The following is a 19,799-nucleotide window of genomic DNA, read 5'->3' on the forward strand; positions in this document are numbered from 1 at the left end:
AGGTGCCAAGCCGATCCCAAAGTATCACACTTAACCATAGTCAAATAGATCTTCAGATACTTAAAAGGAAGAAAAGCTCTCGGCCTATGGTATCCTGCGGGGAACGACTTCAGCCTTCAAGCCTTCAGAGATGTGGATCATGCCGGATGCAGATTGGATAGAAAAAGTACTTCTGATGGCTTTCAATTTCTGGGAGGAAGACTAGTTACCTGGTCTTCATGAAAAAACATTGTGTTTCCTTGTTTACCGCAGAAGCCGTGTATGTGGCCGCCACAAACTGCTGTTCTCAAGTCCTATGGATGAAAACCCAACTGATGGACTACGGATACAAAATGTTGTAGATACTGATTTACTGTGATTCAGAGAGTGCTATAGCAATTTCTTATAATCCTATTCATCATTCAAAGACGAAGAATATTGAACTTTGGTACCATTTCATAGCGGACCATATACTCAAAGGTAACATTGAACTAATTTTTGTCCAATCTCATGAAGAGATTAGGGATGTGTTTACAAAAACACTTGATGCAAAAAAACTTAACAGTTTTCTTCAAATTTTAGGGATGATGAATCCAGATCCACAATTCTTTTTGAATTTATAGGTACTGCAGACCTCCTCTGGTATCCATTGTGGTCCTAGTCAGATATATCTATTATATATAGTTTCAGTATACTCTGTGTACTGCACCTATATATCATACATATATCTGTTGGGTCCTTATTTCTTGTTATTTCTGATATTTTGTCAAGTGTTCCTCAGTTTGTACTACTGCATTCGCATAATCATCAATCCGTAAGGGAGGATCAATCCCCAGTCACACTTAATGATTTCTCAACGACTACTTCATAAATTCTCGGAACATTGTGTGCTATTAAATGGTTCTCATTAAAAAACATTCTAAAAAAACATTCGTTTCTAGCATACAACGTTTCAGTTACTTTTTAAATAGTCTTTTGGTATCAGACCTATTTTAGGTTTCATGACAAATAAAACAGTTTCCCATAAAAGAAATATTTTTAGAAATCTTTTCCTTGAAATATCAAATCCCTTTATCCCCAAGATGTCGAATCTGTTCCATATTCCACCTTATTCAATGGATTCCTGCTCCTCACCACATGTTCTCCAAATGTATGATAATGGGTCTGACATATCATTAAATGCCCTATATTTAAAAATTCAAAAAATAGTAAATAATTTCTATTATTATTTTATTTGTGGTTGAAAGTGGTTAAAACCCAAGGGTTTTTATCATTAACAACTTTAAATAGGGTAAATCAAATAAACTTTTCAGATCCAAAGCTTTATAAATTCTTTTTCCCTCCCAAGAAAGCTTTATGCTTTCTGAACTTTTAAAGACGAAGTTTGGTGTATCAAAGAAAGCTTTATGCTTTCAGTGTAACAACCCGGAATTTTAGGTATTGCTTTAAAACTATTTTTGGGGCATTTTAGGAAGGGACTCGGCGAGTTGGAGCCAGACTTGCCGAGTAGGACCACAGACTTGGTCGCGGGTTCGCGACTGGACTCGACGAGTCCAGATATGGACTCGGCGAGTCGACGCTGTTCAGCAGAAACCCTAGCCGTTTGGTTTTGGATCGTATATAACGCCTTTTAGGCCGTCATTGTCCGTCTTTTGGCCGATTGAGAAGAACCTAAGCGTCTGTGGACATCTAGAGCAGGAGTGAAGGCTATTGGAACCTTGAAGAATTTGTTAGGCAAGGAGAGGAAGGGTTTTGGCGAAAGGAAGATCAAGGGGATCGAGTTCTGAGGTTTGGGGACACAGAGAGTACGTTTTTCAGGTAATACTTCGGATATTCCTGTTATTTTGATGTGTACACGGATTTAGGGTTTATGAAACCCATTTGGTGATTAGATGGATTATTATGTTGTTACCCAAACGTTTATACCCCAGTAATAGGATGTTTAGAGGTCCAGAAAGTCCCATGATTGTGTATTTCGGGACCATACGTATTTCAGGAAGCAGTTGATCGACTGCATGGCATGGACTCGCCGAGTCCAATGAACAGACTCGGCGAGTAGCTTGAAGATTCACTGGGACTCACCGAGTTGTTCTTCAGACTCGGCGAGTAGAGTCGGGGTGGCTCCGCGATTCTTCCACGTGGATCTCGTCGAGTCAAGGGGGATACTTGACGAGTAGAAAGGGAACATCAGGGAAAGTTGGAGAGGACGTCTCGACTCGTCGAGTCACCTTTGCACTCGACGAGTCTGGTCCAATTGACCGTTGACCTACATATAATTTCTTAGGGTCAGTTGTCTTGAATGATAAGAGTATTAATAAGGGTATATGGTATTATAGGGAGTCTGCAGATCGGCGGATCGAGTGCGAGTGATTTCAAGAGTTGATAGTTTCCATTACCACGAGGTGAGTCTTCTCACTATACCACACCCGGAAGGGTTGACTGTGTGACCGGAAGGTCGGATATGATATGTGTTATGTATGCTATAAATAGAAAGGTAGTTGCTATGCATGCTATGTATGTTTATGGGCCGGAAGGCAATATGTTATGTGACAGAAAGGTTAGGTATGATATATGATATATGTGTTATATGTGTTAGAGTATATGTATTATGCGTTGTATATGTTTATGGGCCGGAAGGCAATACGTTTTGGGCCGGAAGGCGATATGTTACGGCCGGAAGGCAATATGTTATGGGCCGGAAGGCGATTATGTTTACGGGCCGGAAGGCAATGTGTTGTGGACCGGAAGGTCAGGGCCTGGAAAGGCGTATGTGCGTAAGTCGTATACTAGGGAACTCACTAAGCATTTATGCTTACAAGTTGTTATGTATGTGTTTCAGGTACTAGCGAGGACCGTGGGAAGGCGCCGACATGATGCATACACACTGCTGCTATTTAAGATCTTGGGGATTTTATATATGTATTTGATATGAAACATGGAATAAATACTATTGGTTGAATGAAATCACTTAATTTTAAATGAAAAATTTATTTGAAAATTTGCGTTGTTACAATTGGTATCAGAGCCTTGGTTTGAGGGATTCGGGTGTACCTTCGGGTGTAACTGAACTCAAACCGAGGATTTGAGGAAAAATCTTTTAAAATAATAAAGACATAAATTTTTATAAATGGTAAAGAGGTAAACAAGAACGGAGCAGTGTGTACGATCAGCCAGCGCCCGAACGGTAAAGATCCCCAGAATACCTTACAATGTTATGTTATGCACTGAATTGTTATGCATGCTAGAAGACTAGGTATTCATGATAGGACTAGAATGGCCTGTTTTGTGATGCCTTAGTCTAAGAAGTTTGCTTATATGAAATATTCGGTAGCGTGCAGGTAGATAGTGCATACTAGAAGTAGAGTACTCACTATTCGGGGTTTAGGGAGGAAGATTTGGGACGAATACTGATACGGTGTGGTCGGTAGTATTGGGCCCGTACTACCGAAGACACCGGGTCGGTGGAAGACCCAAGTAAGAATCCCTGGATATCGGAGACTGAGTAGGGTTGCGTTATCGAGTACAATTGTACTTGCTGGAGTCTCTGATAATTTTATGTTGTATTTCAGAGACATCATGGTTACCAGACGTCATGGGGCGAGTTCGAGCAGTGTGAGCGACGAGGATATTCGTCAGATGATTCAGGAGGAGGTAGCTGCAGCGATCCGGGCTGAGATCCCGGAGATGTTTGGGTCTATTAAGACCACGCTGATGGAGACATTCGAGGAGCGGTACGCCGCACTGACTGAGGCTGCTGCCGCTGCCGCTACCGCAGCAGTGGCCGCTGCCAGGCCGCAAGGGGGCGATTCGTTGCTGTTCCGGGAATTCAGCAACACGAAACCCCCTGAGTTCGATGGGGACGCAGGATCCGATTGCGGTGATGAGGTGGATCACTGACATTGAGGGGTGTTTCTACACTTGCTCATGCCCGGAGCACCTGAGGGTACGGTTCGCCTTGAACCAGCTCCGTCTGGGAGCGAAGGATTGGTGGAAGTTCGTGACGGCGAACTTCACTCTGGCGGAGGTTACAGCGGTGACATGGGAGAGGTTTACTGAGATGTTCAGGGACGAGTACGTTCCCCCAGTGGAGAGGGAACGATTGATTCAGGAGTTCTTGACCCTCAAACAGGGTACTGATTCCGTTGCGGTGGTCACACGGAAGTTTCATGAGAGGGCGATGTTCTGCCCCGAGCTGGTGTCTACAGAGCAGTCACGGATGAGTCGGTATTTGGGCGTTTTGAGGAGGGACATCCGGGAGTTTGTGTCAAACTCCACCTATCGTACTTTCACTGAGCTTCAGGCGAACGCCAGGAAGCGCGAGATCGAGTTGGAGACCCAGGCGAGGGAGGAGGCCGAGTCTCGGCAGGTGGATCGGCGGCCGGCTCAGTCTCAGCCGGCAGCCAAGCGGATCAAGTCCGCTGATTCGAGGATGGGAGGTCCGAAGGGCCGCACTTGCGGAAATTGCGGCAAGAGTCATGAGGGGGCGTGTCGAGCTGGTGGTTGCTACAAGTGTGGCAAGGAGGGACACATTGCCAGGGATTGTCCTAAGGGGTTTATGGTTTGCTTTCACTGCAACCAGACAGGCCATTGGAAGGCCGAGTGCCCGCAGCTTCGTCAGGGATCTACACTGATTACCAGGACTACTGAGACCCGACTGGCGAAGGTCGAGGCCCCGAGGGCTCGCGGGAGAGCTTTTCAGCTGACTGCGGAGGAGGTCCGCGCTGCGCCCGATGTTGTGGCAGGTATGCTGTAATTCACGTATTTATTTTAAAGTCGAAATGTTATGCTTATGTTAATGTATGTGTAGGTACTTTTCTTGTGAACTCTATGCCTGCTCTAGTGTTATTTGATTCGGGTGCGAGTAGATCCTTTGTATCTTTAGCTTTTAGTCAGCATATCAACATTAGTCGTGAGCCGTTAAGTCGGCCTCTGAGCGTTTCTATAGCGGTCGAGAGGGTGGTTTGTGCCACGGAGGTTCTTCGGGGATGCGTGCTAGAGATTTTCGGGGTTGCGTTTCCGATTGACCTAATTCCTATTGCGATGGGGGATGTCTGTGTCATCGTGGGCATGGACTGGTTGAGCCGATTCAGCGCTGTCATCGACTGTGAGCGCCAGCTGGTGACTATACGAGACCCTAGTGGGGGAGTTCTTACGGTATACGGCGAGGGTACCCGTTCGGGATCAGCTTTTTGTTCGGCCGCTAGGGCGAGGCAATGCCTACAGCAGGGATGTAAAGGTTTTGTGGCGTATGTGATGGATACGCGGGAGGCTTCTGAGAGACCGAGGACAGTGGAGGAGGTTCCAGTGGTGCGCGAGTTTCCAGATGTTTTTCCTGAGGAGTTGCCGGGAGTACCTCCTGCGAGGCAAGTAGAGTTTGGTATCGATCTGATTCCGGGGGCTGCGCCTATTACGAAGGTGCCTTATCGTCTTGCACCTCCAGAGATGCAAGAGTTGTCCTCGCAACTCCAGGAGTTGCTGGGGAAGGGATTTATTCGGCCGAGTAGCTCGCCGTGGGGAGCACCGATTCTGTTCGTCAAGAAGAAGGATGGTTCACACCGGATGTGCATTGATTACCGGGAGTTGAACAAGGTGACGGTCAAGAACCGCTATCCGTTACCTAGGATCGATGATCTATTCGATCAGTTGCAAGGGGCATCTTGGTTTTCCAAGATCGATTTGAGATCAGGGTACCATCAGGTAAGAGTGCGGGATGAGGACGTCCAGAAGACATCATTCAGGATGCGGTATGGGCATTACGAGTTCGTGGTGATGCCTTTCGGGCTCACCAATGCCCTGGCAGTGTTCATGGACCTCATGAACAGGGTATGCAGGCTGATGCTGGATCGGTCTGTGATTGTATTTATCGACGACATCCTAGTGTATTCGCGAACTAGAGAGCAACATGAGGGACATTTGAGGGAGGTCCTTGAGGATTGAGGTCGGAGAAGCTATATGCAAAATTCTCCAAATGCGACTTCTGGTTGCGAGAGGTCCAATTTCTTGTACATGTTGTTAATCAGGCAGGGATATTGGTCGATCCGGCCAAGGTGGAAGCAGTGATGAGTTGGGAGGCACCGAAGTCACCTTCCGAGATCAGGAGTTTCCTTGGGTTGGCGGGGTACTATCGGAGGTTTATTAGGGACTTCTCCAAGATCGCGGTACCGCTCACCAGATTAACCCGGAAGGGTGTTACATTCTCATGGGGACCCGAGCAACAGACTTCCTTCGAGACACTTCGTCAGAGACTGTGCGAAGCCCTGGTATTAGCTCTCCCGGAAGGGATGGATGACTTTGTCGTATATTGCGACGCATCGATTTCGGGACTGGGTGCAGTGTTGATGCAGAGGGGCCATGTGATAGCTTATGCATCGAGGCAATTAAAGCCTCACAAGGCGAGATATCCCACGCATGACTTAGAGTTGGGGGCAGTAGTGTTCGCTCTCAAGATTTGGCGTCACTACCTGTATGGGGTTCGTTGTACTATATACACGGACCATAAGAGTTTGAAGTATTTGATGGATCAACCCAACCTAAATATGCATCAGAGGAGATGGTTGAACGTGGTTAAGGATTATAACTGTGAGATCCTATACCACCCAGGCAAGGCTAATGTGGTAGCCGATGCATTGAGTCGTAGGGCGGAGAGCACTCCATTGCGAGACGTATGTCTAAGACTGACGGTGATGACTCCGGTATTGGATGCTATTCGTGGGGCACAGGCCGAGGTTGTGAGATCCGAGATGCAGAAGAAGGAGCGGGTCGTTGGGTTAATTTCAGAGTTCGTTAAGGATGGACGAGGACTTCTGAAGTTTCAGGGTCGGATTTGGGTACCATTCGTGGGCGGTACGCGTGCTACTTTGATGGAGGAGGCTCATAGATCGAAATTCTCGATCCATCCCGGTGCTACGAAGATGTATTTGGACTTGAGGAAGGAATATTGGTGGCCTTGTATGAAGAGAGACGTCGCTTGGTTCGTTGAGAGGTGTTTGACCTGCCGTAGGGTTAAGGCCGAGCACCAGAGACCGCATGGTAAGTTGCAGCCCTTGGAGATTCCTGAGTGGAAGTGGGAACAGATTACGATGGATTTCATCACCAAATTGCCGAGAACTGCCAGGGGAGTCGATGCAATTTGGGTGATTGTGGATAGATTGACGAAGAGTGCACACTTCCTTGCCATTAGCGAGAGTTGATCAGCGGAGAAGTTGGCGGAGTTATACGTGAGAGAGGTGGTATCTCGGCATGGAGTGCAGATCTCGATTGTTTCAGACAGTGATGTACGCTTCACTTCTAGGTTTTGGAAGAAATTCCATGAGGAGCTGGGTACTAAACTGCATTTTAGTACCGCATACCATCCCCAGACAGACGGTCAGAGCGAACGGACGATTCAGACATTGGAAGACATGCTTCGAGCGTGTGTGTTAGACTTCGGAGGTAGCTGGGATGTGCATTTACCTTTGGCTGAGTTTTCCTACAACAACAGCCATCATTCGAGCATTGGTATGCCACCTTTTGAGTTGTTGTATGGTAGGAGGTGTCGGACTCCCATTTGCTGGGGAGAGGTGGGACAGAGAGTGATGGGCAGTACAGAGATCGTACTCCAGACGACAGAGCAGATTCAGCAGGTTAGGCAGAGGTTATTGACCGCCCAGAGCCGACAGAAGAGTTATGCGGACAGACACCGGTCCGAGCTGGAATTCCAGGTTGGCGACTTCGTTCTCCTGAAGGTTTCTCCTTGGAAGGGAGTGATCCGGTTCAGAAAGAGGGGCAAGTTGGGGCCCCGGTTCATAGGTCCATTTCGTGTAATTGCAAGGGTAGGTCGGGTAGCTTATCGGTTGGAGTTGCCAGCAGAATTGGGACAGATTCACAATACCTTTCACGTATCACAGTTGAGGAAGTGTATAGCCGATGAATCGGCAGTGGTTCCGTTAGAGGATATTCAGGTGGATGCGAGCCTGAATTACGCCGAGAGGCCGGTAGCTATCAGGGATCGGAAGATCAAGGTTCTGCGGAACAAGGAAGTACCTCTGGTGTTGGTTCAGTGGCAACATCGGAAAGGATCGGAGATGACTTGGGAGCCGGAGCGTGAGATGCGGGAGTAACATCCGGAGTTATTCGCAGAGTGAGACTTCGAGGGCGAAGTCTAGTTCTAGTGGGGGAGAGTTGTAACAGCCCGGAATTTCAGGTATTGCTTTAAAACTATTTTTGGGGCATTTTAGGAAGGGACTCGGCGAGTTGGAGCCAGACTCGCCGAGTAGGACCACAGACTTGGTCGCGGGTTCGCGACTGGACTCGACGAGTCCAGATATGGACTCGGCGAGTCGACGCTGTTCAGTAGAAACCCTAGCCGTTTGGTTTTGGATCGTATATAACGCCTTTTAGGCCGTCATTGTCCGTCTTTTGGCCGATTGAGAAGAACTTAAGCGTCTGTGGACATCTAGAGCAGGAGTGAAGGCTATTGGAACCTTGAAGAATTTGTTAGGCAAGGAGAGGAAGGGTTTTGGCCAAAGGAAGATCAAGGGGATCGAGTTATGAGGTTTGGGGACACAGAGAGTACGTTTTTCAGGTAATACTTCGGATCATTCCTGTTATTTTGATGTGTACACGGATTTAGGGTTTATGAAACCCATTTGGTGATTAGATGGATTATTATGTTGTTACCCAAACGTTTATACCCCAGTAATAGGATGTTTAGAGGTCCAGAAAGTCCCATGATTGTGTTTTTCCGGACCATACGTATTTCAGGAAGCAGTTGATCGACTGCATGGCATGGACTCGCCGAGTCCAATGAACAGACTCGGCGAGTAGCTTGAAGATTCACTGGGACTCGCCGAGTTGTTCTTCAGACTCGGCGAGTAGAGTCGGGGTGGCCCCGCGATTCTTCCACGTGGATCTTGTCGAGTCAAGGGGGATACTCGACGAGTAGAAAGGGAACATCAGGGAAAGTTGGAGAGGACGTCTCGACTCGTCGAGTCACCTTTGCACTCGACGAGTCCGGTCCAGTTGACCGTTGACCAGAGTTGACCTGCATATAATTTCTTAGGGTCAGTTGTCTTGAATGATAAGAGTATTAATAAGGGTATATGGTATTATAGGGAGTCTGCAGATCGGCGGATCGAGTGCGAGTGATTTCAAGAGTTGATAGTTTCCATTACCACGAGGTGAGTCTTCTCACTATACCACACCCGGAAGGGTTGACTGTGTGACCGGAAGGTCGGATATGATATGTGTTATGTATGCTATAAATAGAAAGGTAGTTGCTATGCATGCTATGTATGTTTATGGGCCAGATGGCAATATGTTATGTGGCAGAAAGGTCAGGTATGATATATGATATATGTGTTATATGTGTTAGAGTATATGTATTATGTGTTGTATATGTTTATGGGCCGGAAGGCAATACGTTTTGGGCCGGAAGGCGATATGTTACGGCCGGAAGGCAATATGTTATGGGCCGGAAGGCGATTATGTTTACGGGCCGGAAGGCAATGTGTTGTGGACCGGAAGGTCAGGGCCTGGAAAGGCGTATGTGTGTAAGTCGTATACTGGGGAACTCACTAAGCATTTATGCTTACAAGTTGTTATGTATGTGTTTCAGGTACTAACGAGGACCGTGAGAAGGCGCCGGCATGATGCATACACACTGCTGCTATTTGAGATCTTGGGGATTTTATATATGTATTTGATATGAAACATGGAATAAATACTATTGGTTGAATGAAATCACTTAATTTTAAATGAAAATTTTATTTGAAAATTTGCGTTGTTACATTCAGAACTCCTTGCACTCAAAATTTTCTGCAGGTTCTTCAAATATTTTCAATAATGGTGAAGTTTGGTGTATCAAAGAAACAATCAAAAGCTTCTGGATCACTCCAACCCACTGGTTCTGAATCCACAATGAGAAATCAATCATAATCGATTGCCTGAAGCAATTTTAGGGAAATCTTTGAAGATCATCAATTTTATAATGAATCCATCTGTATGGTAGTCAAGTTCATCTCAACTCATCCCGTGTTTGGAGACTTCGACTTATGTACAAATGTTGTCCTACTGTCTACTCTCTTCAAATGTACATTCTCGACATTTCCACCCCTCAACAATCTTCAAGATGTTCATCTAAACCTAGTTGATGATTCCATGGTTATCTTGACCGGAGAGAAGTTTCTGAATGTGATCAACTTACATGTTCTTCCTATTACAAACTTGTTCTCCCCAAGTGCAAATGGCATCACCTCGACTCTCTACCAAATGGGATACCAGAAGAATCTCAAGAGTATCAGTGAGTTCAAGAAAAATCAATTGCCTGCGGTTTGGCAGTTTGTGTGCCACTTTATTATCCGGAGTCTCGCTGGGAGAACATGAGGCACATATAATATGGGCCTTAAACTATTGGAACTAATGTAAAGCATCTTCACTGTCAACGACGTCAATTATGGGAAGATCTTGTGGGATGACTTTCTGTAGTACATTCGCAAGGAGAAACCGAGGGCAGCCACAACAGTGCTCACATTCACATGCTTTTGGTCTCTATGCATCTCAGACCTCCATCGTGATGCACAACTTAGTATGGGGAATGACATCAACTTTTTCATCACTAGGGATCTCAAAAAGGTACGCACCCTCTAAAGATCAATCTTTGTTTGGACCACATAGACGTCTTCTTGTCCATATTTTGATATCCGTTGGACTTGAAAATCAAGAAGTCACAGTTCATATTGAGGATATGGAAGCCATTGACCCATACCTTGCTATCCCGCCTCTACCAAGTCAGTCTATATTGGCCTTGACAGACCCCCATGGTCCGGTGAGTACCGCAGCCCCAACTTCTACTCAATCCCATCTTCCACTAGCAAGACGTATAAACAAGCTAGTGTCATCAAAGAAATCCCCACATAGCAAGGAAAAGAAAGGTGAAGCCTCCAAAAAGCAGAAATCCAATACAATTGTGTCCTCGGATGAAGAGTCTGATCACAGCCACCCCCACCCCCTAAATGTTGAAGAGTCTGATAGTGACTCAGGTCCTATTCTCACATTGAAGAAACAGAAGACGAATCCCAGTTCTAGCCAAATATATATCCGAACAGATACCACAGCCTCTCAAAAGGCTTCGATAGTCCTTGGGGGTCCCCACAGACCCATTCGCATCAACCCTTTCCTGCTACTCGGACACATCAAGTATGTTCCTTTCATCTGACATTGGAGACTCGTCCCTAAATGAATCCCAGAGGGATTCACTTGGTTCTACATTCCCTAAGGTCTCCAGGGATTCCCGCCTTCATTTCATTAAGGAATAGGAGTTGCACTCCAAACTTGATTTCTGTTATCCAAACACTTAATACACCATCTCCACCGCAGGGCGCTTCTTCAGCCCTAGCCAAAACTGATTCGAGGCCACACTTGACTACAGGTCAAGGAGACCAAGGAAGCTTAGGAAATCCTACTCTTCTTACCTTACAATCAGGTGGTTTAGGCATGGTGAGTACCATTGTGCAAGGATCAATGAACCTAGGGGACACCCTGGTTCGCAATCAAGGATTTGATGGTTATGATTCAGATGATACTTGGACTCAGGATTGTCCCACTACTGAGTATGGTATTCATAAATATGAAGTTTTCTGCAGGGCATTCCAGGCTCGCAAGGATCAACAAACTAAACAGCAACAACATAAAGAGCAGGAGATTCAGACTGTAGCCAAATATTGGGACGATGCAATTAACAATGCAAACACCATAGCCATCATCTCTAAAGTTCAATATTGGATGACCACCATGGCCAAAACGATCCAAAAGGCTCAAGCTCTTCAGGGTGGTGAAGATCCCTCCAAGCTCCCTCCAACTACCAACATTCAGGGATACGAAGAAGATGGTACAACTATTGAAGTTCGTTCTGGACCAACCTTTAGTCTGGATGACCTTGATATGACCGAAGTCAATCAACCACCGGGTTCGGATGAATTTATGATGATCGTTGATGAAGACTCCTCAAGTGGTTCTCAGCACTCCACTTCCAAACCAAAGGAGAAAAAGAAGAAGAAGAAACTAGCCGTGACAAGCAAGGAATTTCTCAGTCTCCAGGAGAAGGTTGAAAAAATATTGGCCGCAGTGACCATACAACAACACATCGATGTTGTTGGGCCACAATCAATTACTGAATGGGTTGAAAGAGTAGAGACTAGATAACACCTAGCTACTGAACAATATCTCTGAAAGTCGAAATGGGTATCCGTGCCCTTGACAACAACCGATCAGCAAACCACAAAGAGTTCATTGCTACTACCGAAAAACTTATCAACGAGGTCACCGCAATCAAGATAGAACTTCACTCATCGATTGACAATCAAGCCATTCAGTCCAAAAAGCTTGTTAACAAAACTCACAACGCTTACGAATCCACCATCTCTATGCTCCAAGTGACAATGAAAAATCTCAGACGCTCGTTGACCGCAAGCTTTCATGGGCAGGAGATCCTCAAGCTCACTAAAGATATCCACCAATTGCTATTCAAAACATAGATCCTTGAAAATCAGCAACTTTCTGTTCTCCCAAAGTCGCAATTGAACAATGTGTTCACAAAGATTGATGGACTAAGTCAATGGTTTGAGGAATCACAGGTTAGTTCCCCAAAAGGGGAAGTGAGCAATCTGATCCATAGCTTCATTAATCTCGAGCCATTACAGAATTCGGTCCATCTCACTTTGCTGCAGAACAACCAGATCAACCAACGACAACCCCTGAAGCTCATTAATCTCCAATTTAATCTAAGGATTAAGTTAAACCTTCCAGTACGGTTACTTCTCCTCTAAGATCTCCTTAGTAGATTCAAACTGAGCAAGATGAATCTCCTCGCCAAGAAACCCCTCTTCAATTCAAGAACTTGGCACCAACCATGTCATCAGATCAATTATATCTCCCCCCACAACAAAACAAAGGAAGATCGACAGGAAGGTAGCCAAGTTTGCAGAGCAGATATGGAAAGACCATGGGTTCGACACTACCATAGTTGAAACTCTTATTAACTCTTGGGCAAATCCAACCTGCAGGCTCCAGGATGATGACTACATGCAAGTGCTGATGTATGCTGAGCCTCCGGAAGATGGCTACTGGGACATTCCCATCTCCCCGAATGCCATGTTCTTCACTTTTTTTTAACCATTTGACCTACGCCTCCCTGATGACCAAAGGCTGCCTCTGGACTTTGAAGGACTTAACAAATTCTATGGAAATCATGGATCTAAATTTGAGGATATATGGTTAAGTGACAGGCCCTCCGGAGTCAAGAACTACAAGGTTCGGAAGTTCATGAAGGCTGAGTTCATCCAATACACATTGACTAAAAGAGGATGTGATTACATCCGGACCCAGGACAATTTTCCGTGTATGAATCCGGAAGAGGCGTTTCACATTGCAAGGGTGTTTCAACTCAAATCCACAAAACACTCTAAAATGAAGATTGCCTTTGAAAGGGCATGCGAATACCCGAGGAACACCGTATGTGATTTTGCAAAAATAGATGTGGATATTCACCCACCCTTGGCTCAAAAGTTTGATCTTCCTGCACTTGAGCCCGCACATGTCTTTACTGAAGGTTATGAAGAACGATCCTTGGGTATGACCAACTTTCCATAGTTAGGAGTTGTATACAGGTGGACAGAAATGTCAAATACTTTGTTTTTATTTCTGCCATGTACCGCCTAGCTCGTAGGCAACTAGAAGTCACCTTGACTTCAGCGCAAAGATCAAAACACACAACCGATGAAGTTGAATTTGAGATCACCCGAAGGATCAACTGGCTGAATGATGTAAGGAAGTTTTGGTGGTTGCTGATCAAATTTCTAAACCTCAACAAATGAGAAGGTTAAAGAGGTCACATAGGGGGAAATATCAATTCATGAATTGATGTAATCCGCAACCTATCACAACTAGAAAGAAGACTTAGTTTTATCACAAATGGATCAGATACCAATTGATATGAACCCATTTTTATACCACCGGTGGATGTGGAAGAAAATATCAAGAAAGTATCGTGTATGAAATATAAAAATATGAAGAACATTTGATGAGTATTCATAGATAGATAAGAAAGGAAGAAAAGAAAGAGAATGCATAAAGAACGTGGGTGAGAGAGAAAAATCTCCCTTTGTGGGGGAGAGATCCCACCAATTCTATCTTTAAGATTACATTTTAGAAAAGATGCATTTTTTGAAAAGTGACCACCTCTCCCTTTATATATGAGGGAGAGTACAATACACCAACTATAGAATAAACGGAAAAATATAACCTAACTATCACTCATTATTTGTTGAGCATTTTCATGCTCTAAAAATCTCAGCCTAAATGCATACAAATGATGAAAGATACAATAAGTGATACAAGGCTATAATACAGCAATCCGACTAGCGTGTGTGGTAATAAAAGGAAACATAATGAGAACCAAATGCTGAAATATCTCTGAAACTCAGAAGTGTCTGTGAAGTCTGAAACTGGCCATGAATCTCTAAACAATAAAGGTCTTCGTCTTCAAAGCACCACCAATGAAGCAGAAATATAATATACAAATCTTCAAACTAGTCATAAGCCCCATGAGCGAGAAGAGTAGCACCATGAGCAAGTAGAAGATCCAATAAAAAAACACTACAGCTTCAAAAAGTCTGAAAAACATCTCAAGTTCTCGAATCATAATACACCATAATTCTTCAAGAATAACTTGCTAGAAATGTGAAGCATCCAAAAAATGAAGTCCGGATAATAAATAATGTGAGTCCAAATACATGGTATAGCAATGGCAAAAATTTGATCAAAAGATCAAAAATAAGTGCCACGTCACATTGCCAAAATAATCTTCGTCTTCAAAATATCACAAATCCAAACTCGAAAAATCATAAGATCTGAATTGGTTGCAAACACAAAATCATCCTGTGATAGAGTCTGAATAACAAATAATCTGGAACTGGGAATCATCTAGAATGCCAAAAATTTGATTCGTGAAGACCAAAAATAAGTGCCACATCGCATCACTAAATAAATCATCTTCTTCAGAAGTCTTCAAAAATTCAAACTCAAACAATCATAATAACCAAATTCGGATGATATTCTCTTCGTATTTTGATAACCAATGACCGTATTATAAAAAATCAACAAATCATCTGATGGAGAGTGTTGGATACCAAGAGCTAAGAGAGCTCTCCCTAGATGTATGAAGGGTCTCGATAAGACACGAGAAATAGAGAAAAAGAGATACTATGTGGTCATGAGAATACAGGTGATTCAGTTGCTAGAGGCTACTTGAACAAAATATCATAGAAAGAAAAATCACTCTGCATGAGAAAATAATTGCTGTTGTGCAGATAATATACCAATATACCCAAACTGCGGTGCTGGAACTCCCATAGTGGTATTCAAAAGAAAGTAAAGTCCACATGCTCAAGATACATATGAAATCCGACTACGATATGCCATAGTCTTCCAAAATAATTGGCATGAAGTAAACCAATGCGACAATCCAAGGTTCAGTTGTGGCAAAAACTGGTGTTAAAAAAATAATTGGTTTTTATAAAAACTTGGCTAAATAAAAAAAATTGGTGTTAAAAAAAATGGGTGAATAAAAAAATTGTTTAAAAAATAATAATTAAAAAAACTGAACTGAAAGAAAAAATACAAATAAAAAAAATAAGCGGGTTAAAAGAAATGAGATAAAGAGAAGGGAATGAAAGAAAGAAGGAGGGAATAAGGAGGGAAGGGAAGGCTAAAAGAGAAGAAGGGAGGAGGGTTGAAGAAGAAGGGTCGGAGGCAAATAGGAGGGTCTGGGAGGCGCCTTCGGATCAGAGAGGGTGCGAATGGAGGATGTGTGTGGACGAGCTTTGGGTGCAGACCGGGGGGGGGGGGGGAGGGTACCGAAGTTAGGAAGGAACTGCAGGGAGAGGTAAAGTGACTGTGGTTCGGAAGGAGGAAGATGTTGCAGCTCGTGGTCTGCGGTCCGTGATAGAGAAAGAGGCGTTGCAGTCCGAACCGGGGAAGGAAGAATGCGGTCCGCAGTTGCGGATGATGCAGATGCGGGTCATCAGTAGGATCCGATGCTCCTCAACAAATTCAAAGGTGTGAAGTCCGGACCTTGGTCCGCAGGCAAGAAAGTGGGGTTGTGGTCTGGTTACTTGACATCAAAGGCTGCGGTATACAGCAGACCTTGGTTTTTTTTTAATAATAAAATGAAGAAAAAGGGCTTTGGTCAAAGCAAAAGGAATGTGCAGGTGGGTTTTTTAGGGACAAAAGGTGATGAGATTGGACCATGTCACATGTTTTTTACTTGGGAATATAAATATGAGTAGAATACATTTTACCAAAAAGAGTAAAAAGGACAAAGTGTTTTATACAAACACATATTACGTCTATATATAACTTCAAATTAAGGATCCACAACAAGAAAAATAAGGAAAAAGTCTTCATACCTCAAGAAGTTTTTGCAAGCTCCTAAGCAAAAATAAATTCCACTATCTTCAAGAAAATAAGCCCATAATTTTGTCTCTCATTTCCAGGAACAAAATAACTCCTGGAGCTATTCTTCAATATTTTGAGACCACAAAAATTATTTCGTCTCCTATTTTTTCTTCATTTCTTCAACAACAACAAAATAAGAACTTCAAGAACATATTTTCCAACAGAAAAATTGAGTGAGCAGCAACACCAAAATTATTCTTCTAAGCTTAAATCAACCCGGAAAAATAGAAAAACTCATCAAAATATTTCCGGTTTGAACCCGAAAATTCTTGCAAAAACACAAAAAATAATAAGATAATCATCGAACGGGAGTCGTTCCCTTGAACTAGTCGATTAAACCTTCAAGGTACGAATCTAATACCAATTGATAGGAACCCATTTTTATACGAACAGTGGATGCAGAAGAAAATATCAAAAAAATTATCGTGTATGAAATATAAAAATATGAAGAACATTTGATGAGTATTCATAGATAGATAAGAAAGGAAGAAAAGAAAGAGAATGCATAAAGAACGTGGGTGGCAGAGAAGAATCTCCCTTGCTGGGGAAAGATCCCACCAATTCTCTCTCTTAGATTACATTTTAGAAAGATGCATTTTTTGAAAAGTGACCACCTCTCCCTTTATATACGAGGGAGAGTACAATACACCAACAATACAATAAAGGGAAAAATACAACCTAACTATCACTAATTATTTGTAGAGCATTCTTATGCTCCAACAATAACCATAGTCTTTCATGCAAGAATCATAGAGACAATCTTTCATCATATATAGTATAGTGATAAAACTCACCTGCACTCTAATTAGATAAACCACGTCTCGTACAGTCGAGAAGCTGGTGCTACAACCCACCTAAAGAAACATCTAAGGTCTAACCTTAGTCTACCTTATAAAACTAGAAATTTGACCAAAAAACAATCAGGTCAAAACCTTAACTCAGAAGGTCACCACTCAATGCCAAATCCAAGGCCACTTCGTGGTAGCTGAATGCCAAAACAGTCGTGACTTTCCCCTTCACCATGTCGTGGCAAGAACCTTCCCACGCCATGGTTGCTGCATCTAGAAAACTTAATGGATTGAGTCCTTAATCCATCAATCCCTTTGTTCATACTTTCTAGTAAGCTTCTTGGGACCTTAGAGCTAAATAAAAATGCAAAATTATTGGACATGCATGACCCATGCATGTTCCTCGCCTATGGTAGGTCAAAAGATGGAAAAACTGAATAAAATCACATGCAAGACTTACAAATCTTAGCTAACCTCTGGATCCAGAAGGTATTATGCTCAAGGGACGTTGATGAGTCATAAAATTACAAACTTTATCTCATGCAACCATTCAAATGTCAACTATGAACCAAAACATGCAAATAATCCTAGATCTATAAAAAGTGAACCAAAAAGATTAAGTCTTGATGACTTACAAAGGTCCATAAGATGCTAAGAAGAGTGGATCTAAGTTGCTTGATGATTTCTAGTACTAGAGCTTCTTCTTCTTCCTTCAAAGATTACAAAAAAAAAAAACAAGAATTAGTTCAAAAGCTTTAAGGGGGTACGGTTTAGACAATAATACTTTGGAGGTGATGGAGGTTGAGGTTGGAGGAAACCCTAGCTATCATTTCCCTTAAATATGACCTTAAACATAGAGATTTAGGCTTTACCACCCAACCGTCACACGTCGCGGCAAACACCTTGCCATTCCATAGGTAATGTCAAGTCATGGTCAACCTTCCACCATGCCATGAAAACTCAAAAATTAGAAGTATTAAATTTGTACCTAAAACTAGGCGTTACATGTGTTTAGAGCTTAATCAATTAAGATGTCTTCAGACAAAAACCACAACATGGCATGATGTTCACCATGACATGGTGATGGAGACTATTTTGTTGGTTTGTTGTCATGACATGATGACATGATTGCCACAACATGGTGGTGAGATTGGTTGCAACTGTGCTGGATAGCTACAACGTGAATATAGGTTAGCCATGACGTGAAGACCGTTAAACGTTGAATTTTTTTGAACTGGTTGACTTTCGGTTAAACTGCTAGTTTTGGGTAGTAGACTAAGGGTTGACTGTATATGGTTTTGTAGGTGGTGTGTAGCGCTGACCTTCTGACTGTACGAGCTGTATTATGTTCAACTTCGAGTGTGAGGTGTATACTATGTAGGATGCTAACTATCTTTATGACTCTTACATGTATGTTTGGCGGGGCCCATTATGTTTATTTGGTGGGGCCCATTATGTATGTTAAAAAGAGCCCGATATGTAAGTGGGTAGGGCACATTATGTTTGTGGGTGGGGCTCATACAATTGTGAAGTATTTTAGGGCTCGTACGGTTATGTTTGTGAGTTGGGCGCGGTCTGACTTGATCGCACTACATCCCCTATAGTTTTATTTCTTCATTGTTGATTTATGATTGTACTATGATGTTTGAGAACACACTTCACTCAGAGTGTCTTTTGAAAAAAATGGTTGAATAGTTTTGGTGATTTGAAAGAGAAATTTTTAACTAATGTTTTTGGGATGTTAAAAGTTGGTTTCAGAGCCTTCGTTTGAGGGATTCATGCACACTGCATAGTATGTATGGACTCAAACTGAGGAATAATAAAATATTTTAAAAGAAAACAATTTTTCTAAAAATCTTTTTACACAAAAAGGGATGTGATGCATACAATCAACATAACTCACGTAAGTGAATCCCAAAATGACCATTAATGAATGTTATGTTTTAGTATGCTTTGTTATGAACTGCATGCTAGTATAGGGATAAGGGTCTGATCAGGTTGCATGATAGAATTCTTGATAGGAGATATACCTTTATATGCCTGTTATGTGACTAGGTGCCTTAGAGTTTGTGCTGATACTGGAAGTTATTTGATGAATGCACTAGGGTGGTACATAGTTAAGACTAGATAGCCCTAGAATGATTGATTCAACCTTATTTCATGTTATTTTTGATGAAGGAATTATGCTAGATACATCTATTCGAATGTCTAATTTATTGTAATTATATACGACCTGCATTCATTGGATGATCGTCGGTCCCAACAAAGACTTTTGCGGCATGTGTATAAAATAGAATCTTAGGAGTGCCTAGGAACTACCTTAGTTTGATTATGTACGCTGTTTAGTGATGTATCCATGTGTAGGAAGATATTGAGAAGTGACTTAGAAAATATGAGATGATTCTTGAGGAAAGTACAAATAGATGTGGAAGGTAATATTGGGATCGTACTACTGAAAGCACATGATCTACACTCGAATCAAAAGGAAGTAATGGATATTCTAAGAAGACTGAATTATGAGAGATTCCTTGAATATGTTTT

Source organism: Lactuca saligna, chromosome 4 (genome assembly GCF_052625555.1).
Source record: "Lactuca saligna cultivar CGN05327 chromosome 4, ASM5262555v1, whole genome shotgun sequence".
Taxonomy (NCBI): domain Eukaryota; kingdom Viridiplantae; phylum Streptophyta; class Magnoliopsida; order Asterales; family Asteraceae; genus Lactuca; species Lactuca saligna.